We start from the raw sequence: 27,214 nt of genomic DNA, 5'->3' as shown, positions 1-27,214 counted from the left end.
ATGAAAAAACCTAACTTTTTTTTTATTATTATTAACTTGGACACATTTACGCCCTTTCCCCGGTTTCCCCTCCCCCCCCTTCCTTATGGGTGTGTTCCTCCCATAACATTCTAGTTCACCCCTTCCCTTCCATCTAAATGGAAAAAAAGAAAACCCTAACTTTTTGAGTCCTGGAGTCAGCCAGGCCATTTTTCGTCTTGAGTTAGTGGAGAAGACAGTTTCAAGGCATTTGCCTTTCCTGAAATTGCTAACTAGAGATGATTCTAGAATAAGTTTAAGAATTTACATATATTAGAGGTCACTCCTACTCATAAAGTTGGCTTACTGAACTCTGCAAATTTGGTCATTGTGATAAATCCTACTACTCCCCTGTTTGGTCATGGGCAGGAAACAGCAGATTGTCTCCTGGATAGACAGTAAGTAAAACAGAGGTAACAAAAAACAAAACAAACAAAAAAACGAAAAAACAAAACAAAAAACTCCAGTCTCAATGCACAAAGAAGCTACTAAAAAGACTGACCACTAATTTGGGTTCTGGGAAATGAAGCTATCTGTCAACTCCTTCATAGAATGGTGCCCTTGAGGTCATTTTTATTCTTCAAGTGTCCTTAACTTCTTGCCAATGCTATTCAAAACTGGACCCAGTTAGATGGCTGTGGTGTCTGGTTTGGAACAGAGCTGGATGAAGTGTTGAACTCTCCCCACAAGTCATTGCTTATAGAAACTGGAACTGGTGCTGAAGTCAAGACAGGATCCAGAGGATCCAAATGTAACAGGATATTTGAATTATTACCTCCATATTAGATTTTGGAATAGGTGGTGGGGGTGACATGTTTGCTGATGGCAACTGAGGAGGGTGGTGTGGGAATAGTGACTTTGCCTCCAGGTGAAAGTGGGAGTAAGTTCAGGCCCCAGTCCCTGAAGTCCAGGACTTAGAAGCACCTCCTTTCTTGTCTGTAATGTTCCCAGTACTCAACTTGATGGTTTGTCCTTCCTTGAAACCTAAATCGAGCTTGGAATGATTATCTATTTCAGGCAATTCTTTGGAAATCTTAGTTTCCTGCTTTACCACTTGAAGTGATCTTGCAGATCTAAACATTAAAGTCGAAGGCATCTCCCTGATCGGTGAAGCCAAAGCCAATAAACGCTCTGTGCCCAGCACCATCCTGGAATCTGATCACAAAGTAGCAGCCGGAGTCTGTCACAGTCTCCACGGCAACACCAGGATACTGTTCTACTGGTGCCTGAGCAGAAAGCTTCCCTGAAATTTTATCTTCTAGTTTGATGTAGGCAATCTTCCCTTTTGAAGTGATTCGGAGGTGACCAGTTGAATACATTGGTCTAGATTCCAGTCAGATGCCCTGTAACCTTGGTTAGGAGTCAGTGACTGAATCTAGTAGATGCTTGCTTCCGGCTTCACGTAGAAAACAGATTCATACTCCAGCTTAGCCACTATCTAGGCTCCATGTTGTGGTTTTATAGTTGGTATTCTTACAGGACTCCAACAGTGGGATTCGGGTTGTCCCTGACTTTTAATTTTTTTGCTACCTCTTGGGATCCCTTTCCTCCTACTAGGTTGCCTCATCCAGTCTTCATATGAGGGTGAGTACCTAGTCTTAGTGTAATGTACTATGCCATGCTCAGTTGAGGCTAACTTCCTTAGGAGACCTTCTCATTGCTCATTTCTGAAGGGAAATGGAAGGGAAGTACAGGGAGGGAGAGGGAAGAGTTAAGGGAAGAGAAATTACAGAAGGGATACTTTGAACGAGAGAAGAATAAAAGAAAATTCCTTAAGCATCTTTCTCTCTGGGCATTGTGCATCTTTCTCTCATCCATTTCTCCGCCTGCTTGTTTATTCCTCAGGAAAGTCGCGCATATCCTGGAGACCCATCCTTTCATACAGAGCATGAACAACAGGGCAAGTTCAGTCTAGAGCAAGACTTTCTGAAGAATATTGGAAAATTTATGTCAATGAAGCTCAAAATTTCCAATCAGCCATTAGAGGCTTTAAAACATCAAGATTTTCCAAATTGAGTCCTTTTCGTTGCCTTGATTTATGTTCTGTACTTTAGGAATTGTGAGCAGGGCACTAGCACAACCATTTCATGGACAAAATGCATCTTTTTTTTAAAAAAAAATAGTGCACAGGGCAGAGGGGGTGATTTCTCTAACTGGATCCTGAGTGTCTGGACATTCCTATCATGACTCAGTTACTGAACCTATCAAATAAACTATTTAATCTTAAAATGTGATGGAATGAAATAAAAAATTATTTAAGGAACATTTACTTAAAGCTTTAACTTATTAACAGAGAACTTGCTGCTTGTAAATTGATTAATTCTTCTCTTATTTATATTGCATTGGAGTATTGTATTTTATAATATACTAGAATTTTTAGAAGGCCTTGTACAGTAGAAAAATGTTTATATCACTTTTGTTTTCTTTGTGTGGTTCTGACACTAGTGCTTGAATAAGACTTTTGTGACAGGTAGTCAAGGAAGAGTGCTATACTGCCCTGAGCCTTAAGCCTATTGCCTCAAGCCTATTGTCTGTAACTTAAATGGACCTCCGTGTTGCATGTCCTTAGATTGTCACACTTTTTAAGCATTTGAACCTAAGTGAATTCTAAGTAAGCAAGACTTTTAAATAGAGTTTTCTTACTCTCTGAGACTAATACAATTGAAACATTCTCTCTTCTCACACATCCCTTCAAGCCATGCTATTTTATTCCCTTATTCTATTTAAAATTAATAGCCTATTTTCCCCTATTGTTATTGTTGATGGTGGTGATGGTGGTGATGGTGGTGGTGGTGGTGGTGATGGTGATGGTGGTATTGGTGTGTGTGTGTGTGTGTGTGTGTGTGTGTGTGTGTGTGTGTGTTTGTGTGTGTCTGTGTGAGCACGTAAATAAAACATGCACAGTCCATATAATGCAATGTGTATTTATATGTGTATAACATGGTACAGAAAATATAAATAAGATAACCAATAGAGTATTTTTGGGGAAGATGACTTCTTCCACTTTCAGCATTCCATAGTTGTTTTAGTTCTTTGTCTAAGGTTGAAGATTCAGGGGCTGTCCCAGTCCAAGTTATCATGTCTATTTCTTTCATTTATTTTGGCATCCAGGTACTGAGATTTCATGGATATACTCTTCTGATGTTCTTCAGAGACTCCATCTCAGAGAATCCTCCATGTTCTTCTAGATCTTCTAGTTTTTCTATCTCATGTTTGCAATGATCTCTGAACTAAAATATAATAAAATATTTTTTGCCCCAAGTTGCATTCATTTACCTTGTTTAATCAGAACAAAAGAAAATCCAGCTAAGACTTGGTCCTGGCCAAAGGCTGCAGAAATTGTAGTGGTTTGTATCTGTTGCAATGTTTCCTTGTTTGAAAGATATGAACTACACTTTTTTCTGAATTTAAGATTAAATATATATACACTGTTGTTGGTGATTATGCAAGTTCAGTAAAATAGTTGTTGTGTATAGTCTTTCAAAATCTATGACTTCAGTGATCCTTGGTGTTTGGCTAGATTTCCAGTACCAGCTGTGATATTACTCTTGTTGACAAGTTCTTGAGTTCAATCAAATTGTTATTGGATACTGCCAAAGGATTTTGCATGTTCTATTATATCTTTAGGCTTATCTTGTTATACTGGACATTGTTGTGGTTAATAAGCATAATAATAGGTACAGAGTACACCATTCGCAGCTTCCTTCTTTTGGAAGCTTGCATGGTACATTATGGTACTATGAAATCAAGTCTGCAGAGAGCCGGCTTTTTGTTCAGACTAAATTGAACTTCCTTTTGGTTCTGTGTCTAGGTTTGAAGTGCATGGCACCTTCAGCAATAGGGACTTCTATTTCTGTCTAAACTCTGACAATTATAATAGCTTAAAATATTTGGGAGATGCTTGCACCATAGTAGCCAACAACTAATTAAGACATTGTATTTCTTGGTATTGAGGATATTTTGTTAGATAACTTGAAGATTTTGTGGGAAGTATTGTCTGACAAGTCAGAAAATTTTCTTTAAATAATATATGCATATTTATACAGAGATTTATGTTTATTTTATATATTTTAGGTAGAGTGTTATTATTAGGATTCCTTAAGATTTCAGTTAGTCATACTTACTATTTTACTTTAATAATCCTTTTTTTAAAATTTATTACACTTATCCTTCCTAAATTGAGGTTTACATTTACTTTTCATATGTTGAAATGAAATTATTTGTACAGTGCTATTCCCCCCCCCTTCTACACACACACACACACACACACACACACACACACACACACACACACACACAAGTTCCTTGTTACTTTCCTGGTTTCTGCAGTTATTCCAGGTTACATAGTCAATCTCAATCTCAGTATTTGGGTTTAAAAACTTCAAATAAGAAACAGCATAAGACATTTGTTTTGTAAGATCTTGACTTCCTTGATCAATATGATCCCTTTTATTTCCACACACTTAATTCCATATTTAATGATTTCATTTTACTTTACACTTAAATATGTTCACAATGTATAGAGACTTCAGGTTTTAATTATCTATTAGCCAGTTGAAAACCATTTAAGTTGCTTCCATTTTCCAAGTATTGTGCATAACATACACGCTAATACAGCTGAGCATGTGTTTGAGGAGTAGAGCATAAAGTACTTTGGGCATATGCCAAGAAGTAGCATACATGAGTCAGACAATACATTTATAATTAGCTTTTAGAGGAGTCTCTATACTTATTCCCAGACTGTCTGGATGAGTTTGTAATTTCACCAAGAGTGAATGAAGATTCCCATGTCCATGTGACCCTCAGCATTTGTTTTAGTTGTTTGTTATTTGTTTTGCTGATATTTGGCATTCTGATTTGGGTGAGATGAATTCAAAATGTTTTTATTTTTATTAGCACTTCTATAATTTGTACATGTGATAAAACTTTTTGAGATACTTACAAACCATTTTTTCTTTTATCTTTTTATCTTAATTTGAAAATACACTATTTAGTTCTCATGCCCATTTTTGAAAGGGCAATTTTATTTGTTTTTGGTTTTGACACTGTATTTTAGTGCTTTATATATTCTCCACATTAATAATCTGCAAGATCTATCTGCCTGTCTCTGTACCAATACTATACAGTTTTTATGACTAGTGCTCTGCAATACTGCTTAAGGTCAGGGATGGTGATTCCCCCAGAAGTTCTTTTGTTGTTGAGGATAGTTTTTGCTATTTTCGGTTATATGTTATTCCAAAGGAATTTGCAAATTGCTCTGTCTTTCTCTAAAAAAGACTTCAATAGTAATTGCATTGAATCTGTAGATTGCTTTTGGCAAACTGAAGACCCAGAAATGAACGCAAACACTTATGGTCACTTGATCTTGGACAAAGGAGCTAAAACCATCCTATGGAAGAAAGATAGCATTTTCAGCAAATGGTGCTGGTTCAATTGGAGGTCAGCATGTAGAAGAATACAAATCAATCCATTCTTATCACCCTGTACAAAGCATAAGGTCAAGTGGATCAAGGACCTCCACATCAAACCAGATACAATGAAACTAATAGAAGAAAAAGTGGGGAAAAGTCTTGAACACATGGGCACTGGGGAAAATTTCCTGAACAAAACACCATTGGTTTATGCCCTAAGATCAAAAATTGACAAATGAGAATTCGTAAAACTACAAAGCTTCTGTAAGGCAAAAGACACTGTCATTAGGATGAAATGGCAACTAACAGATTGGGAAAAGATCTTTCCCAATCCTACATCTGATAGAGGGCTAATGTACAAAATATACGAAGAACTCAAGAAGTTAGTCACTAGACAGCCAAATAACCTTATTAAAAATGGGGTTCAGAGCTAAACAAAGAATTCTCAACTGAGAAAGATTGAATGGCTGAGAAGCACCTAAAGAAATGTTCAACATCTTCAGTCATAAGGGAAATGCAAATCAAAACAAGCCTGAGATTCCACCTCACATCAGTCAGAATGACGAAGATGAAAAACTCAGGTGACAGCAAATGCTGGCAAGGATGTGGAGAAAGAGGAATACTCCTCCATTGTTGGTGGGACTGCAAACTGGTACAACCACTCTGGAAGTACCAGGAGGCAAGCTACATCATAGAAAAAGCAAGAAACTAATCTTTGTGCAACAAAACATAGAGAAGAGAAGCACACAAACATAATCTCACTTCCAAATACGAATAAAACAGGAAGCAGCAATCAATATTCCTTAATATCTCTCAACATCAATGGACTCAATTCCCCAATAAAAAGACACAGATTAACAAACTGGATAGGCAATGAGGATCCAGCATTTTGCTGACTACAGGAAACACACCTCAGAGACAAAGACAGACACTACCTCAGAGTAAAAGACTGGAAAACAACTTTTCAAGAAAATGGTATGAAGAAGCAAGTTGGAGTAGCCATTCTAATATAGAATAAAATCGATTTTCAACCAAAAGTCATCAAAAAAGATAAGGAAAGACACTTCACATTCAAGAAAGGAAAAATCTGCCAAGATGAACTCTCAGTCCTAAATATCTATGCTCCAAATACAAGGGCACCTACATACATAAAAGAAACCTTTCTGAAGCTCAAAACACACATTGCATCTGATACAATAATAGTAGGAGATTTGAACACCCCTGCCATCAATGGACAGATCATGGAAACAGAAGTTAAACAGAGACATAGACATACTAACAGAAGTCATGAACCAAATGGACTTAACAGATATTTATAGAAACATTCTATCCTAAACAAAAGGATATACCTTCTTCTTACCACCTCATGGCACTTTCTCCAAAATTGACCATATAATCAGTCACAAAACAGGCCTCGATAGATACTGAAATATAGAAATAATCCCATGCATCCTATCAGACCACAATGGGCTAAAGCTTGTCTTCAATAACAATAAGAAAAGAACACCAACATATACATGGAAGTTGAACAATGCTCTACTCAATGATAACCTGGTCAAGGAAAAAATAAAGAAAGAAATTAAAGACTTCTTAAAATTTAATGAAAATGAAGGTACAAAATACCCAAACACAATGGGACACAATGAAAGCTGTGCTAAGAGGGGAAGACCTTTGTCCTTCCAAGGTTGGACCCCCAGTGCAGGGGAATATGGAGGGGGCATTAAGGGGATGGATGGGGGAATACCCATATGTAGGAGGAGGAGGGGACGGGGGCTTATGGGGCAGGAAACCAGGAAAGGTAATTACACTTGAAATGTAAGTAAAGATATATATCTAATAAAAACTTTGTGAATAAAAAATTAATCTGTAAGATTCATGACAAAAGCTTTGGGATTCTGACCCCCCCATCTGATTTTTTTGTCCATCCCTATATATACTCTGTATGTCTTTGTGTGTCTCTCTCTGTCTTTTTCTCTCTCTGTCTCTCTTTCTCTCTATTTCCTTTCTTATTTCCTATCTCTCAGCCTCTCTTCTTCTCTCTACACCCTATTTTTTCTGGTGATTATTCTAGTGGTTTGTCTTATCACATCTTTTGGTTCTTTCTCACAAAATTACTCTTTATGATGAGACTTGTATCATGGTATGCTAAAGAAAATATTTTATGAATTGATTTAAATTGCTAATATATGTAAAAAAAAGAAACTAAAAACAGGAGCCTGATATTTATGGTGTCCTAGTATTATAAAGTTAGTGGTTTTTTTACTTACCATGAAAGCTATTCTTATTCTCATATGTATACCTGGACAATGAATCTCACCCATGCATTTAAACTTCATAGTCAACTCATACTTTTTAAACCTGCTTGATTTATAACGCTTATTTTAATAATTATTTTTAGTAAAATATATAAAATCATTATCCAAAATGCTTTAATATGACAAATATTAGGTTAATAGATCATGAGAAATAGTCAATCATTTCTGTATCTCTGTAGCATCAACATTTTGAGTTCATAGTTTCTAGATTTTTGAATATGAACATTTGAGCTCATATTTTCTCTATTTTATTTTTATCCTAACAACACATTATCGTTCCTGCTTCAATTTAAGAATGAAAAATTAAATTTGAAAAAAGTACAAAGTTCTAACCGTTGATATATAATGAATATATGGATGAAATTTGAGAGTGATAGTAAATGTTCAGTTAGGATTTCTACATCCTTTAAATTATCCGGTGTGGAATTTTCTCTGTTTTCTGGTCATTCTGATGAATACTTAAAATAATCTCGAGAGAGAAAAAGATATCTTTCAGAAAAAACATTCATCTTAGCCTTTGAAGAATCACTACCTTCCTCTTCATCATGAGGCTATTTGTTTTAAACTTATTCAGTATAATACCACACCAACATGTAGAAGGATTTAATGAGTCATATTCATAAAGTAATGAACTTAAACACAGCCTTTTAGATTCTTGATAATATCATCTTTCATGAGTGGCCCTTGCCTCTCATTCCAATCACTAGTCATTTATACATTCCCATGAACATTCACTATCTGGATATTTCTAGTCTTTGCAGGGGACTCCAGGTTGTTAATGAAACTATTAAGAGCATGTTCTTTGCTGAGAGATAGTGAGAGCTGGTTTTGCCATGTGGGTTACCTATTAATGCTTGTGTACTACTTCTTTAACTAGGCCAGTCAAAGCTTAAAAAAAAATATATATATATATGCATATACATAAAAGTATATCCAAATTTATATATACAACTATATATATGAGCATATAGACAATGATGTATATATAATTCAAGTATATATTAATATAAAAGACCATATATTAATAATCTATTACATATTATGTATGTATTTATTATGTGCTTCATATATTATAAATACTTGTATTTATATATTTAAATACTTATATTTTTATATAATATATACATATATAACTATATGTGTGAAATGTATGTGCACATCATCTTTCCACATTAATTCTGTTTCTAGTTTATAAATTTTATATTACAAAATAATCTTGCTCTACTTATTCATAGTTTATGACCTTTAGACCAAGTTCTTTTTCATTTTTTGATTGTAAATTAAATTTCTGATGAATTTTCACACAGATTGGGCTTTCGGATATTTTATCATTCAGAAATGTTGAAAACTAGTTTATAATTGGCAGAAAGACGTATTCTATGTAACAAGTAGTAATTTCAAATGCTTATGAAATTGCTTGTGTTCATCTTTTAAATAAATAGCAACTGAGACAATATGGCTTGAGTTGTTTTGACATTAAGCATCCTGCGTTTGCCTGATGACTCCTTTAGAAATCATTTTGTTTCAAAAGCATATATTAACTTGTTAAAAATAAGCCAAGCGTTTTAAATTTGTATTTGAGACAGTAAAATGAGAATTAATTCCTAAGTATTTGAAAACACTCTAAGTAAAGATATTGTAATGAAATGGGGTCAGGTGAATGATATGTAGTTAGTGGTTATTTGTAAAACATCAGTTTTTAAAGAATGGTGCTAGAATTCTAACTATGTAAATGTGGTTGGAAGAAAATAGGAAATTTAGTCAGTACAGTAGAGCCTTAACTGAGGAAGATAATCTTAAACAGCAAAGGGATAAAAATTTAAATAATGATTGATCTACATTTCCTTAGCTGGGAGTGCAAAAAGACAATTATATATTTCAATGACAATATAAATATTCTAATTTTAATGGAAATTATTTTCTTAGAATCACATTTTTTTAAAAAAATCAGTTTTTTAAATATCAGTAATATAATAAAAGTGGGCCTGTCATACATAACAAAAAATTTATATGTAAGCAAATTTCTATACCTATAGAGAAAGAAGAAAATAGCAGACAAGAAGCTCTAGAGAACTTTTTACCTTGCTGTGTGTCATAGGTAACCTTCCCAATAATATTTCACAATATCAAGAACTCTACTATAAACAAAAACTATGAAAGGTTAAATTATAATGAGTAATGGTACAGACGGTTCAAAGTAAAAGTGGGGAAATTTTTGAGAGATTTTTCAAAGCTACGTGTATATTGCTGAAAGCCAAAATGAATAAAGAGCTATTGAATTTGTGGTAATATCACCTCTATTGTTAAAACTTACAAATATTTCATGATTTTTCCTCATGGGTAGTCGCTACAAAAGAACAAAATTTAATCATCCTTTTCCCTTTCCTCACTTCCTTACACTGAAATTTTATATTTTATTTCTCTCTCTCTCTCTCTCTCTCTCTCTCTCTCAACTTTCAGAGTAATTTTATCTTTGGAATTGACTTTTGCCAAAGTGCAGAATATTGTGTAATGACTACCAACCAAACTGATCTTTCTAATTATTTAGATTTTAATATGATGGTGTTTAAGGTTCAAAAAAGAAGAGTTTTAGCTTGAAATCATGCCAAATATAATATGGGAGCTAGTGGTTGATGAAAAACAGATAAAGCAAATCCAGAGAAATGCATCATGATAGAGTTTGTATCCAGATTTGTAGAGAACACAGAAATGTATTTTCTACTGGCTTCTGGAATCAGAAATAAGGGTGGTGGGCTGGCCTAGTTGTGTTGAATGCTCTCCACCTAGTTTCTATATAAATATGTATGAAATTTTCTCTTCTTTATAAAAGCCACCATCTTATTTGGTTACATTCGTGTGCTTAAGAATTTATTTTACACTAACTACCACCTTAAAACACTATTTTAAAATAATTATATTGGTGGTTACAACTTGAATATATGAATTCAAGGGAATTCATGCAGGTTTATGTGGAGGAAAGATGATCTTTGAACTCTGTACCTATAATGTAGTTCAGTGTACAAGTGTGGGCTCCAAGCATGACGTTGTCTTCCAAGCATAGCACCCTGTTCATTGTCTTCTCAATACCCTTCGATGATGGGATTATGGTTCATAATGACCAATAAGTTTCAATACCCTACCATATACTTTATCTCATTATTTTCATGAATATTTAGAGTTAGATCCAAAGGCAGGGAACATTTTCTGGATCTCCAAGTGTGGATACTTGTAATGTTTCTTTCCAAATATTCATTGAAGTTCTTCTCGGAATCACAAACAACTAGTTTTCTGAACGCAAAAATGTGGTGTCTTTTACATCACCTTAAATCTTTAGCAGTCACTGACATCTTAGGCAATTTCTTTATAAATTGAAGCTATCAGACACACTGTCGTTTGACTTCCTTTTGTGCCCAAACCTCTTCCCACTCCCTCCCTGTCTTCCCTCAGTTTCTCAGCCCTTAAAAATGTCAGCATGGCTCAGACACAACATGTATCTACCTTTATCACTAGCTGCATTCTGTTGCAAATGGAATTTGAAAGACACGTAGTTTCAAGTACAGTTTGAAATGCTGACTAGAAAATACATGTTTCTGAGTGCGAGAAGGATGTCTCCAGCTGCAAACTTGATGGCTTGATTAGAATGTTATCACATTACAAGCAAAAAAAAAAAAAAGGCATTATTTCCTTCTTAATTAATCTTCCTTACCCTAGTATAGCTCTTAGCGATATTAGCAGTCAAAGAATTTCAAAAGGTCTGAGCACAGGAATAATTCTTGATTTTTCTTTGTTTATCTTCATTTTCAAATGAAAGTCTATCTCCAAAACTTAGTCCATTGTTTTTTCTGTTGTCTAAACATTCATAGTGTTATTCTAGTTAAGTCTATTGACGATTAAACTTCTTACTTTCTCTATGATCTCCTCACAACATACAATAACACTGTTAAAATGACGGTGCAATAACTGTGTTTGTAATATTTACTGAAGAGTGCAATCAGTATACTACTATTGATTATCTAACCATATATTCTTATCATGTTTTTTATCATATTTTAAATTTACATATATTTACACATTTTATGTTATTAAAATAAGCAAAGATTATATTTACCTTAGAGAATTTTTATTATTCTCAATTTTTGGGTTCTTCACTTAAAATTTTATTTTATTAATGGATATTTGCCTCTTAACATTCAAATCTATATAATTAAATACTCATTCCCTTGACAAAATTTTATTGACCATTCTCTCCCTTTTTTAGGATTTTTTAATTTACATTTCAAATATTATTCCCTGTCCTGGTTTCCTGGACATAAGATCCCTATCTCATCCCCCTTACCTTCTTTTATAAGGGTGTTTCCCTCCCTGTCCGCCCCCATTCCCCACCCACCCAACATTGCTCTACACTGGGGGTCCGAACTTGGTAGGACTAAGGGCTGTTCCTTCTATTGGAGTCCAAGAAAGTCATCCTCTGCTACATATGCAGCTGGAGCCATGAGTCAATCCATGCTTATAGCCTGTGGGTAGTGGTTTAGTCCCTGGAAGCTCCGGTTGGTTGGCATTATTGTACTTAAGGGGTTACAAGCCACTTCAGCTCTTCAATCCTTTATCTGTTATCTGGGAAGTGTAAGAAGCCCTGGGTGGTTGAGCAGCTATTGTGGTATGGCCTGAGCAGTTTGAGATCCTGAGCAGAAGCTCTGCTCTCAGCACAGTGCAAACTGAATGAAGCATGATTCCGTGGGTGGGTGGAATATCTGTATACTGGGGTCTGGGGATCTTGGTACTGTTACTTTTTAGAGAATGGTTTAGGGGTCTCATCTGTGATGCTGGATGTGTCAAAATCCCTAGGGAGTTGAGCTACAACTGGATGTGTGTTAATGGTTTGGGATCCAGAGCAAAAGTTCTGCTTTCAGCAAAGGTGAAAATGGGAAGGCTCTATTTTTCATTACAAATATTCATAAGACTGGCCACTAATAACCGCAGAACATGGTCAATGCTAGGTTGCTTGGAACTCTCCTCTTCCAAACATATAAGTCTTTAATTTAGGCTTGGGAAGATTTTTTTTAGACAAGGTCAGAAAACACCTTAAGCCCTACTTTCTTCCATATTCCTACAATTATGCACCATTAAGCTCTTCCTAAAGCATTTACCCTCTTTTCTAATTGTCCAGCCCATTGCAGCAATATACTACCCCTGATACCAAATTCTAAGTTAGAGTTTCTATTGTTGTGAAGAGTTACCATAATCACTGCATCTTTTTTTAAAGAAAAACTTTTATTGGGGTTTCCTTACAGTGCAAATGTTTTAATCATTTTAATTATGGTGAGAAACGTAGTGATATATAGGTAGACATTGTGTTGAGGAAGTATCTGAGAGTTTTCTAGACCCAAAGGCAGCAGAAAGAAAGTGAAACACTAGGCCTGGCTTGGTCATCTGAAACCTAGAAGTGGATCCACTTTGAAACTCTTCATTGAATCAAGCCACACCTACTTCAACCAGGCCAAACCTCCAATAATGTCATTCCAAATTAGTCCACGGACCCCACTTTCATTCAAACAACCACAAAGACACTCTGAAGAAGTGAAAAATACTATTTTCTAAAATAAATGCAATAAGAAATGGAGATGTATAATATTATCTTGTTTTTTTTTCTTTTTCTCCATTTATGCAAGTTTTTTCTATCTTTATTAAATGGGGTATTTTTTATTTACTTTTCGATTGTTATTCCCTTTCCTGGTTTCCAGGCCAACATCCCCCTAGCCCCTCCCTGTCCCCTTTTTTTGGGTGTTCCTCTCCCCATCCTCCCCTCATTAACGCCCTCCCCCCAACACTTCCGTTCACTGAGGGTTCAGTCTTGGCAGGACCAAGGGCTTCCCCTTCCACTGGTGCTCTTACTAGGCTATTCATTGCTACTTATGCAGTTGGAGCCCAGTGCCAGTCCATGTATAGCCTTTGGGAAGTGTCTAAGTCCCTGGAAGCTCTGGTTGGTTGGCATTGTTGTTCATATGGGGACTCGAGCCCCTTCAAGCTCTTCCAGTCCTTTCTCTGATCCCTTCAACCGGGGTCCCATTCTCAGTTCAGTCCTTTGCTGCTGGCATTCGCCTATGTACTTGCCATATTCTGGCTGTGTCTCTCAGGAGAGATCTACATCCATTTCTTGTCAGCCTGCACTTCTTTGTTTCATTCATTTTATCTAGTTTGGTGGCTGTATATGTGTGGTCATATATGGGTATTCCTTCTGACTCTATTCTAAACTTTGCCTCCCTATTCCCTCCCAAGGGTATTCTTGTTCCCCTTTTAAAGAAGGAGTGAAACATTTGCCTTTTGGACATCCTTCTTGAATTTCATGTGTTCTGTGCATCTAGAGTAATTCAAGCATTTGGGCTAATAATCACTTATTAATGAGTACATACCATGTGTGTTTTTCTGTGATTGGGTTACCTCACTCAGGATGATATTTTCCAGTTTCATCCATTTGCCTATGAATTTCATAAAGTCATTCTTTTTGATAGCTGAGAGGCATTCTACTGTATAGCTGTACCACATTTTCTGTATCCATTCCTCTGTTGAAGGGCATCTGGGTTCTTTCCAGCTTCTGGCTATTATAAATAAGGCTGCTATGAACATAGTGGAGCATGTGTCTTTGTTATATGTTGAGGCATCTTTTGGGTATATGCCCAAGAGAAGAATAGCTGGGTCCTCAGGTAGTTCAATGTCCAATTTTCTGAGGAACCTTTAGACTGATTTTCAGAATGGTTGTACCAGTCTACAATACCACCAACAATGGAGGAGTGTTCCTCTTTCTCCACATCCTCACCAGCATCTACTGTCACCTGAATTTTGATCTTAGCCATTCTCACTGGTGTGAAGTGAAATCTCAGGGTTGTTTTGATTTGCATTTCCCTTATGACTAAATATGTTGAACATTTCTTTAGGTGTTTCTCAGCCATTCGGCATTCTTCAGCTATGAATTCTTTGTTTAGCTCTGAACACCTTTTTTCAATAGGGTTATTTGTCTCCCCTCAGTCTAACTTCTTGAGTTCTTTGTATATTTTGGATATAAGCCCTCTCTTAGTTGTTGGAATGGTAAAGATCTCTTCCCAGTCTGTTGGTTGCTGTTTTGTCTTAACAACAGCGTCTTTGCCTTACAGAAGCTTTGTATTTTTATGAGATCCCATTTGTCAATTTTTGTTCTTAGAGCATAAGCCATTGGTGTTTTGTTCAGGAAATTTTCTCCAGTGCCCATGTGTTCCAGATGCTTCCCCACTTTTTCTTCTATTAGTCTGAGTGTATCTGGTTGATGTGGAGGTCCTTGATCCATGTGAACTTAAGCTTTGTACAGGGTGATAAGCATGGATCGATTTGCATTCTTCTGCATGCTGACCTCCAGTTGAACCAGCACTATTTGCTGAAAATGCTATATTTTTTCCGTTGAATGATTTTGGCTCCTTTGTCAAAAATCAAGTGACCATAGGTGTGTGGCTTCATTTCTGGGTCTTCAATTCTATTCCACTGGTCTATCTGTCTGTCTCTGTACCAATACCATGCAGTTTTTATCACTATTGCTCTGTAATACTGCTTGAGTTCAGGGATAGTGATTCCCCCTGAAGTCCTTTTATTGTTGAGGATATTATTAGCTATCCTGGGTTTTTGTTATTCCAGATGAATTTGCAAGTTGTTCAGTCTAACTCTCTGAAGAATTGGATTGGTATTTTGATGGGGATCCTATTGAATCTGTAGATCACTTTTGGTAAAATGACCATTTTTACTATATTAATCTTGCCAGTCTATGAGCATAGGAGATCTTTCCATCTTCTGAGATCTTCTTCAGTTTCTTTCTTCAGAGGCTTGAAGTTCTACAATTTCCACCAGAGTACCACTAAACCTGATAAACACCTTCAGCAAAGTGGTTGAGTATAAAATTAACTTGAATAAATCAGTAGCCTTCCTCTACACAAAAGAGAAACAAGCAGAGAAAGAAATTATGGAAAGAACACGCTTTATAATAGTCCCAAATATTAAAAATGCCTCAGTGTGACTCTAACCAAGCATGTGAAAGATATTATCTTGTTTCTAAAGTGGAAAATTTAACCATAGTATTCATTTGTAGGTCATCTTGTATTCATTAACATTTCTACTGTTTTTGGAAAGCAACGATAAGATAAGTAGTTGAATATTTAAAGTAGAATGTATACTTAACATCACACACATATAATAGGAGTTTTTTGTGTCTACTCATACTGCTCTTACTTTTAATTTTTCTTATAAATCCTGTAATTAATTAAATGGAAAATTTTTAAAGTTTCAGATTAAAACAATAAATTTATCAAATATAGAATATACTTATACCCTGTTTTCCCAAATATTCATGGCCTTTATTCAACATCCAGTTAAAAGTAAGACAATTTTATAATCTGCAGACCCACACCAATGCACCATGACCAGCCTAAATATCCATAGTCTATGTGCTAGTGTTCAGCTAAGTAACTTATCTACATGATCATCTGTGATACTATAAATACTCCAAAGGTGTGTGTTTGTTTATAGTGTGTGTGATGAGGAGGCCAGAGGACAACCTTGGATATTTTTCTTTAGGGGGCATATACTTTTCATTTTATTTTGAGTCAAAAGTCTCTCATTAGAGTAAAACTCAATAAGAATCACTGTTTGCCTTTAGAGCTTCTATCTATTTCTCTTCTATCTATTTCCTCTTCTATCTATTTCTCTAGTCCTAGATATTGGCAACAATATCTTGCTTTTTCTTTGTATATGTTCTAGGGCTTGAACTCAGGTACTCACATTTACAAAGCAAGTATTTTATCTGTTGAGCTCTCCCCTGAAGAACTATAAATATTCTATACTGGCTTTACAGCTTTGCCTTTTCCAAAGTGGCTTAAAATTGGTTTGAAGCAATCTACAGTTTCTTTGAATTAGTCTCTTTCTTTAATAATATGCATTTTTTCTTCCATGAGTTTGCATGATTGACAACCCATTTGTTGTTTTAGTTTTCCACTGTCTGGAAATATTAGAGTTCATTTATTTGTTCTAGCTGTTATAAATACACATATGCAAATTTTTGTGTGCATGTCTTTCACCTTATTTGAATTAATGACAAGGCACAAAATTGCTACAATTTATCATAAACACATGCTTAATTTTGTAATATTTGCCAATCATATTCGTTGTACCAAACAAAACAAACATAAATACCAAATGACCAGCTATGGGAATATGTATATAGAAGTAATATTGGAGGTGGACGGGGAAGGGAATAAAATCTGTAATGTTAAAATAAATAAATAAATAAATAAATAAATAAATAAATAAATGAAGTAACATCACACAGATTGAACATACAATTATCTTATTGTGTGTATAAGTTTGTTATGTGTGCACATGCAATAATAATTACAGAAAAAAAATATGTCCATGAATGAGAAAATAGCAGGAAGGGCTATAAATGATGGCTTAGAAATAAGAAAGGGATGGATTAATAACATAATTATATTTTATACTAAAAAACATTTTTTTAAAAAAATTAGAATTTACAGCTGCAATGTGAACTGTCCTGCTTTTCTCTTCTATTGCTTTAAAAAACCACTATCACCAAGATCACCTTAAGGGAAAAAGTGTTTACATGGTTTACAAGTAGCAATCTATCATTGAAGGGAACTGAGTCAGGAACTTAAGGCATGTATCTAGAGCCAAGAACTGAAGAAAAGTCCATATAGCAATGCTATGCACTGATTTAATTTTAGTGGCTTCCTGAGCCTGCTTCCATATACAACTCAGAACCATCTACCCAGTGTTCACACTACTCAAATGGGCCAGAACCCTTCTACATCAATTATTAATTGATAAATGAACATAGAAATGACCATGGGCAATTCTCATGGAAGCAATTTCTCAATGGATATTTACTTTTACTGAATATTCCTGATTTGTTTCAAGTCCTCAAATAGTAAATATGTCTTTGAGCATTTCTGTTCTGTTCAGATGAATTATATATATAATATATAATGTATATATGAATTAAAAACATAATATATTTTTTTCTGAAATGAACGTTATTGGTGAATAAAAAATGTCCTGAATAGTTGCAAGAGAGATGACTCAGTGTTTAAGGGTATGCATTGCTCTTGATGAGGACCTGAGTTCAGTTCCCAGAAACCATACTAAGTGACTCATAATTGTCTATAAATCCAGTCAAAGGAATTCCAGTTATTCCTTTTTCCTCCTTGGGTGCTACAGTTGCAGGAACATAACCACACACAACCTAAAGAAATAATTTAAAAAGTATAAAATAATGATTTATACTTAACAGACAAAGATATGTAAAAAATATTTTTCAAGTTTCATAAAAGGAGTAATCTTTGAGTATTTTATGTAGATGTTATTTAAAAAGTAAAAAAAAGATTAAAAACCATAAAAAGTGCAAACATGAATATAATTAGAGTCAACATTATAATAAAAATATTTCAGCTAATTTTTATTAAGAGAGTAGCCTTGGCCCAAGACTAAGAGGGGAGCTTTCTTATCCAAGGATGTCTATTTTCATATGATTTGTTGAAATCAAAATCTGAAGACTTAAGTTCTTTAAGTGTGCAGTTCAAAGTGCCCTCAGGAATCTGAATGAATGACACATATATAAAGAACTGACGGTGCATACACCAACGATGAAGAAATGCTTTAGCTACAGGATACAGAAGGATCTCTATGGTTACTTTTAGTTTCTTAATCAGGAATTGAATAAATGCACTAGATTTTTCTACCAAAATCTTGATTTAATATAGGCGTGACTAGCCAGTCATGTTGATGAATGGTTTGAATTCCAACACTGAAGGGGATAAGGTTGTAGATCTCTGTGACTTCAAAGACAGTCTGTTAGCCGAAGCTACAAAGTAATATGCTACAAAGCAAAGCAAAACAAAACAAAACCAAAACCAAAAATTAATGAAAGATCCATACTAATGTTCCAATCAATTACCAAATATTGTACAGGTTCACCATCAGACACTTTAAAAGAATATCAGTAAATGTTTTATTTGGCAATCAATGATGGGCCGGGAAAATCAGTTTAACTCAGGGATGTGCCATTAGAGATGTTGCTTATTCTCCAATAAAAGTCTTACACCCATGCTATATGTGCATCACTAGACTCAGAAAGTTACTGTAACAATATTTGTTTTAAAAAAGAAGAAGATGGCATGAATTTCTGGAAAGGATTCAAGAGGACAAAATGAAGAAGTATCCAGGAGAAGTAAGTCTGGGGAAGTAAAGGGTATATCAAGTGAAAAACACTGTGTGCTGTGTGTGTCCACATAAAAATTTCATGTGGGAGGAGTGAGTCATCATGTCCTGACTAGCCGTCCTCCATGGTCCATGCATGCCCAGCAAGTGTTTTTGCATTTGGCAACTTTGGAACTTGCCTGACACCCAGAGCATGTGGTCAGGGCAACCAAATGACTAGTGCCAACTTCGAGAGATGAGCAGTTACAGACCAAGGAGACATGGGCAGAGTGTATACAGTCACTCCTCAATTCTACAATGAAGGAGTCTGCTTCCACTTCTCACACAACTCCTCGAGTCTGTGTTGTGTGGTTGATTCTGTGCCTTCTTACCCTTACTGGGAAGGACCATCCTGAGGGGACGAGTGCTAGGGCAACAAATATACAATTAAAAAAATATTCCAAAGGACATCACCATTGGGTTGGTTTAAACTTGTGTCATCTCATGGTGATCAAAGGCAGCAGGAAACAATTTAAAAGAAAACATTTAGTGCCAAGTTTGCGATGTGCTGTTGATTTAGTTTATGTCTTATTGAATTATGTAGGTTGCTGAAAGTTGGAAATGGGTACTCATGTAGCCCTCCTACATTCATAGTTTGGCATTTTAGTCATTCAGAAAGTAATGCACCATACTATATTGTTATAAGCAGCACTTCATAGATAAGAATTGATATCGCAGTTACTGGCAGTTCTGTTTAGCAATGTATTAACTTCAAACAGAAAAAGAAAACTGCATAAAGCTCCTTAATAATGTAGTATCAGCTTTATTGAAACATATTACTAATATTAATAAGTGTCCCAAAGAGTAACTGAAGTACGGTATCGTGGGTACTCACTCTGCCACTTTTACTATATGGGGCTTATAAAACACACCAACACATTACTGTATGCTAAACATAATGCTTTTTCTGGAACTCTGGTTTTTATGGGCTTTTATGGCTGAACAATTGATATTTACCTATTGAGATTGGCTCTGAAGACCCTACAGCAGCACAGCAGAAGATAAACTATGACTATTTGCCCATAATATGAGAACAGCAAAATAGCTAAAGGCTTCTTTAAATATTCCTGGTATTAAACCAGCATGACTGTTTAAAAGTTCAGCATTTTACTTCCATAGTAAGCATTATAGCTTTTTTCCTGTCCTTCTTACAACAAATGTACTCAGAAGATATTTTGGGGGTTCTTTCATTGTTATCAAATACTTTAAAACTATTTCCTCTTCTTATATCAAATTTTATCAGTGTTACAAATACTGTCTTCATTTGCACTTGCTAATTGACATCTAACACCCTCTCATGGTCGAACACAAATCTAAATGATCTGTTTACATAGTGATTTGAGTTGATTCTCCAGAGAGAAACTTTTTATAGGCTCTTTTCAATGATACAGTCATAAGAAAATCTTTCTCAGAAAGGACCAAGTCATAAGTTCAAGAAAATCAATAAATCACTGTATCTGATCCCTTAAGAAAAGATATTGTATCTAAGGGCATCACAGTTAAGACACATAATGACATTTCTCTGAATAATAGAGATTATTTAAAAATTAAAATACACAGAGATGGGAAAATTAGTCACTGGGCAAAGCATTTGCATGGAAACATGAGAACTTGAGAAATAGATCCCAGAAACCATGAAGCCATGCTGGTGTCACAGTCTGTAATCCCAGAACAGAGTTGAGGCAGGCCATCACCTCATCAGCCTGTGTAGTCAGTCTAGTTGAAACAGGAAATCGCTGGCTTCAGAAGAAAAAAATATCTGTTTCGATATATAAAAATGGAGTGTGAGCAAGTCAGATATTAGACACCAATCTGGGGCCTATGCACACACATGCATGCCTGCACAAATGCATTCATGTTTGCAAACATACAAGCATCTGTACAGAACACACCAAACCATGTGCATGTTTGTGTGCACAAGCACACACACACACACACACACACACACACACACACACACTAGATTAAGTTTCACAATGGGAAGCTTCATTTAGAAGCAAATATGAGTCACCAATTAATAAATGAAGAAATTATGCACCATCAGATACCAAAGGACATGCCAGGGAGAATATGGAATATAAAGTTGACTATGTGGAATAGCAGATTGAGTACAGTTAGGAAATATGTATATAGGCAAGGAAACAAGATGTAGGGAAGTAACGGAATTGATGGCTTTTGTTGTTGTTGTTGTTGCTGCTGCTGCTGTTGTTAATCTTCCCCTTTTGGCACTGGAAATCCTTTAATGAGTCTAGGTAGAAAGACATTAACTAGAGTTTGCTCCATGCTGTATGGAAACATAGACTATCAATTACCAATGACTCTATTCTCTTTCTTAGTAGAATGGATGCTTGATGGGACAATTCCTATTGTGAGTAGACAGTGGGAGGAAAACAGAATGAAAAGCTTTCTGAGGATTCAATATTCCCAAAGGTTACACAGCTTGTGCCTTTCTGCACATAAAAGGGAATAATGAGGCACAGTGGGTGTTACATCATAACATGCACTTTATGACTGGTTTACACAATATCAGGCAACTGGTGAGTACTGTTTTATTGTTTTAACTGCTCATTTCAGAGAAGTGTCTGCTTAAGCATGGGGATAATGTTCCAACGAATACATCTGGGGGCATTTATATCATGGGATTTTCCACAATGACTTTCAAAATTACATAGAACAACAGTTTGGACAGAATGCTATCATGTCACCAGCACTTGGAGACTCGAACATATTGATGAGACCTTATTTTATATAGCAAGAAAGTAAAAATGAATGAGCTATTTAATCCTGTTGTCAGTACCTAGAATGATTGATTTAGGCCAGGGATATTCATTAAAATAATTGAAAATGTCATGCTAGGAAAACAAGCTAATATACTGGCAACGGATGGCTTTGACGGAAGGTAAATCTAGGTTTCTTTTACTTTTGCAAGAAGTCTCAATTGCAAATGCAGATAGGTACTTTTTCCTGAGAGTTACAAGATAGGTTTCTTCAAACTGGAAGCAGATTGACAATTTGATAGTGCATTCCAAAAAAATTAGGAAATAAATTCATTGGGCATATTATACATGTTTAGATTTTTCAATAATAATTTTTAAATTTAAAAATATTTCTTTATCTTATTTATATGGCTACCCACTGTAGCTGTCTTCAGACAACACAAAAACTGCATTGGATCGCATTACAGATGGTTGTGAACCATAATGTGATTTCTGTGAATTGACTCAGGAACTATTCAAAAGCAGTCAGTGAGCTTAACTTCTGAGTAATTTCTCCAGACAGTATTTTAAAGTTTTAAATATGGGTATGTTTAAAATATGCCTATGATATCATGTATACAGTGTGATATATGTATGTGTATATATACATATACATATGCATATATATAAGCATTCATATAGATAATCTTATGGTGGTATTATACTATAATTTAGGTATTCTCTACTAATTTTTTTCTGTAATTATTTTCATCATAGTGAAGCTTGTAAATTAAAAATGGACTAAAAATACATAAACTACAGATCACTGTGGAAGAGAGAGTGCAGACAGAATTTAAGAACCAGAGAATCAGGAAACTGGTTATGAGATTTTTCTCTCCTCAGAATGCCCAAAGCTTCCCAATGAACTCTCATCAACATAAATGTTTATATATGACCTGACAAGGACTACACCAATAGACATGCTAAGATGAATGAGAGAAACACTATGTAAAGAACTATTTTCAAGTAAGGAGTAAGGCATGGTAAGATCAGGAGAAATAGTTTTCACCATGGGGAGCACAGCATTGGTTACTCAATAACAAATGGTCAGCCCTAAAATCATACATACATGTAACATTACACTGATTGAGTGACTGAGCTGGTTATACTTATGTATCTAGGAATATATATTGCATATACATGTATAATAGAAATTAATAAAATGATAATTATCTTGTAAGATTTAATGAAGAATGTATGAGAAGGTTTATAAAAGGAAAGGGAAAATGATATAATTACATTATATCAAAAAGATAAAATAATTGATACAAAATAGCCAAAAAGCAAATTAAAGAGTATTATATATGAGTATTTAATGTAGAATACATCTATCATCTTGTAGTAAATGTTGATTTTATTTATTTTAACTAATCCAAAAGTGAGGGTTAAGAAAGTTGTGGGGATAGGGGATAAGTAGGGTTTTTACCACTTATGTTGATATCTCTGAAATAGGTTAATGGTTTGTTAATTGGTGATGGGGCTCAGAGGGAATAGTAGAAGTGGATTTCAGTACAGGGACACTTTGAAATAGAAAAGACATAAAATGTCCAACTCCCAAATTGACAAACAATATAAAACTTTGAGAATTTAGGATATTTAAAAGATACCTTCCTTGAACCAGGAGAGACATGCACACTACATGATTAGGTAAATAAGTGTGGCTTGACAAAGTATGTTAAACCCCCTTTTTACATTCTATAAAATGTGTACAGCCGAAACAGCAGAAAATATCTGAGGAAAGAGTGTCTTTCTTTTCATTAATAAAGGACTAATCAAGATACCAAAAGTCTGAGAGTATTATCCATATGGGTTTTACATTTGTATGTGCTATGCCTGCTTCTTGTTATGATGAGACTGAGAAACAATAGACTTTCACCATACTCAACCATTTCTCTTTTTCTTCTTATCACTAGAACTTATGGGATATGCTACTGATTAAATAGCACTATCAGTATCAGTTTCCCTAAGTACCAGTTTTTTAGTAACATTGTCTTTCATAAGTAAATGGCTCTCCCATCAAAGTACACATTTATACAGCTTTCAAATCTCATCATCCTCATGTCATCATCATCTTATCATAAAATGTTTCCAAGCATTCAACTGCATTGAGCAATTTGTCATATTTAATGGGTAGGAAATAAACAAAAATGTATGCTGTGATGAACATATTTTTTTTTGCTATCTGCCTCATTAGCTAGTATTTGTGTCTTCTGGTTGATATAATTTAAACATTCTTTAGCTAAGTTTTCTTCTTTTTGTAACACCTAATATTAAAGTATGAAAGCACACACTTCACACAGTTCCAAAACAATATAAAGCCAATCTAATCCAATATTATCTGAATAGTACAGTTTGATATTATTTATTTATTATTTCATTACTCATACAAAGTTAAAAAAATTACAACTTAAGAATATTCTTGAATATATTAGTGCTTATTTACAAAGGAGAATTATAGAAAATATACACGTGAATAAAATATTTTGAAAATGTCATAGTTTTTGTAAAGATTTTTTATAACAATAGAAAGATATCAGTGAATTTGTATGAACAAATATACAGCATATTCATGTACTAATGTGAAATCCTAGTCTTCAATTATATATATATTTCATGTATTAAATATCTTACTTTCAACGATAAACCTAAGCTTTAGATGAAGTCTAGTATGTAGCATAACAAATTGTGTATTTGACTGCTAATTAATTTTGCCAATCACTCTCATTCTTGTATCTCAGATTTTCATACCTCTGTTCTTCACTGAGAGAAGACACTTAAAATAAATTGTCTCTAGTATTTTCTTGTTACCTTACAGAGGTATGAAACTCACTGCAGACAACTTACCATATTAGTTTACTTTCTTTTTAACACTTATTATTATTAGGTTCCAACCATCCTAGTGATCTTGTGCACCAAAGAAGAGTATATATTTACAACGATTAGCCCCTAACTATTTTTCCTATCATATGTTCTGCTCTTTCCTATTCTCCTTTCCTTGATAACAATCCTAATGTGATCTTTAAACTCTAAAGAAGATAAAATACAGATTTCCAATGATATTACATTAGTGAAATATTTAGAGTTAAAAAACTATTCTGAGGAGAATAATTGTTTTTCAAAATCGAATCTGGGATAAATGAAAAGAAATATAGAATTCTGTATGAGATATCATTTGACCCCAGAATTATATCACAAAGCAATATAATAATTTCCAGTGGTACTTCAATTGAATGTTCTACACAAGAAAAATAAGATACCTATGTTGACAAAACTGATAAAAACAATTAAGTCCATTAGAGAATACTACAAACTTTCTTCTTTAATCAGCCTCTCCAAAACTCTAGGCAATATAGAATTCTAAATAAGGAAATCTTAGTTAATAACTCACAAATTTATTCCCAAAACAGTAGCCAGAAACATTAAGACGTTCATGGCTAGATACACATAGGTCACATAGTAAATGAGTTGCCTAGAATGTAGGATGCCCTTCAAGGGCTTTACATACACCATTACAAGATATATACCTCTGATCCAAGGACTCAGGAAGTAGAAGCATAACATTTGTAAAATTATGCTCAAATTAATTTGAATAATGAATTTAAGGGCAATGAAGCCATCTGTAAAGCATAGTGTAATATATATATATATATATATATACATAATATATAATAAACATTGTATATACATATATTATGTATATGCGATCAAAATGCAACAGTAATTTAAACTTAGGTGTAACTTAGATATCAGAAGAGATAGGTTATCTATCTAAACTAAAAATTGTCCTGAAAAAGAATCACCTAATGTAGACGAGGCAAGTTGGACAAAAAGAAAAAGAAACTTTTAATTAGTGACTCAAATATGAACAAGTTACATAGCCTGAGTTTCTTTTTAGATAAAGTAAAATGAATAGATTAGTGAATTTTAACTTAAAAAAACCAATATGCCCAGGCCTTTGGTTGGCTGCAAGCAGCCACATCTGCATGAGTAAGGCTCTGGCCTAGCCTCTAAGGAGACATCCATATCAGGTTCCTGTGAGTAAGAACTTCTTGACATCAGTAATAGTGACTTTTTTGTGGCTGCATATGGCATGAGTACCCAGGTGGGGCAGTCTCTGGATGGCCTTTCTTTCTGTCTCCACCCCACTCTTTGTCCCTGTATTTCCTTTAGACAGGAGCAATGCTGGATTAATATATTGAGAAGGGTGGATGACCCCATCCCTCAAAAGGGGGCCATGCCTAAACTCTGGACGTGAACTTTATAGGGTTTCTCTCTCTTTTGTTGGGTATTTCAGCTAATATCAACCCCATTGTGTACTGGGAGCCTCTTGCTTTCCTCACATCTGGAACTCCTGGTTCTCCAATCCTCATTGCTACGTACCTCTGTTCAATTTCCTTACTCTCTTTACTTATCCCCTGTTTCCTCCCACACTTGATCCTGCCCTCTTTTATTCTCTCCTGCTCATCTTTCCCTTTCAAGTCTCTCCCATCCTCTACCTCTGGTGATTATTTTATTCCCCCTTCTATGTAAGACTGAAACATTCACACTTTGATTTTTCTTCTTCTTGAGCATCTTATTATCTGACCTCAATGGAAGAGTTAGGGGAAGAACTTAAGGAGCTGGAGGGGTTTCCAATCCCATAGGAAGAAAAACAAAATCAACCAACCAGAACCCGAGAGATCCCAGGGTATTAACCATGATCAAAAAATACACAGGGAGGGACACATGGCTTCAGCTGCATAGGTAGCAGAAGATGGCTTTATTGGGCATCGATGAGATGGGGGGCACTTGGTCCTATTAAAGCTTGATGCACTGGTGTAGAGGAATGCTAGGGTAGTGAGGCAGGATTGTGTGGGTGTAGGAACACCCTCATAGAAGCAGAGCGAAGGGGTGGGATAGGGGGTTTTCAGAGGGAAACTGGGAAAGGGGATAACATTTGAAATTTAAATAAGTAAAATATCCAATAAAAAAATTTAAAAAAGAAAACCAATATGCCTGACTTAATGACCTAATTTCTAAATGTCAGCATCATGAGATCACTTAGTAAATCCTGTGTAATTTTAAATTAAATAACCTAAGATGAGGTCTTGTAAGAAAATAAAATACCTAAAGCCTAGATTATTTTTAACCACAGAATTCATGGTCAAGGAAAGGTATTTATTTTCTGTGTTATAGAATGTTACTTGAAAATTAAGCTATAGAACATTTTTCTGATTTTGTTATGTTCTTTGGAATAATTTATTATTAATTTTTGTAGTTCATATTTCCATGTCATACACTTTAGTACTTGGCACAATCTAGGTTATAGCTCAGTCTATAATTGTACCATGAGAGGTTGGGAAGGATGAGGTTCAGTGGGTAAAGTTTTTGTTGCACCAGCATGATGAACTGAGCTCAAATTCCCAATACCCAGGCAAAACCTTTGGGA

General features: G+C 34.9%; 1 pseudogene; it reads right to left on the bottom strand.

Moving 5' to 3' along the window:
* Positions 1–569: 569 nt before the first annotated feature.
* LOC116900902 overlaps positions 570–27,214 on the bottom strand; it is a 198,987-nt pseudogene continuing 172,342 nt past the window's right edge.

The sequence above is a fragment of the Rattus rattus genome, chromosome 5 (assembly GCF_011064425.1).
Source record: "Rattus rattus isolate New Zealand chromosome 5, Rrattus_CSIRO_v1, whole genome shotgun sequence".
NCBI lineage: Eukaryota > Metazoa > Chordata > Mammalia > Rodentia > Muridae > Rattus > Rattus rattus.
The sequence above is the reverse complement of the archived record's forward strand: the minus strand, read 5'-3'. Positions and strand labels throughout refer to the sequence as shown.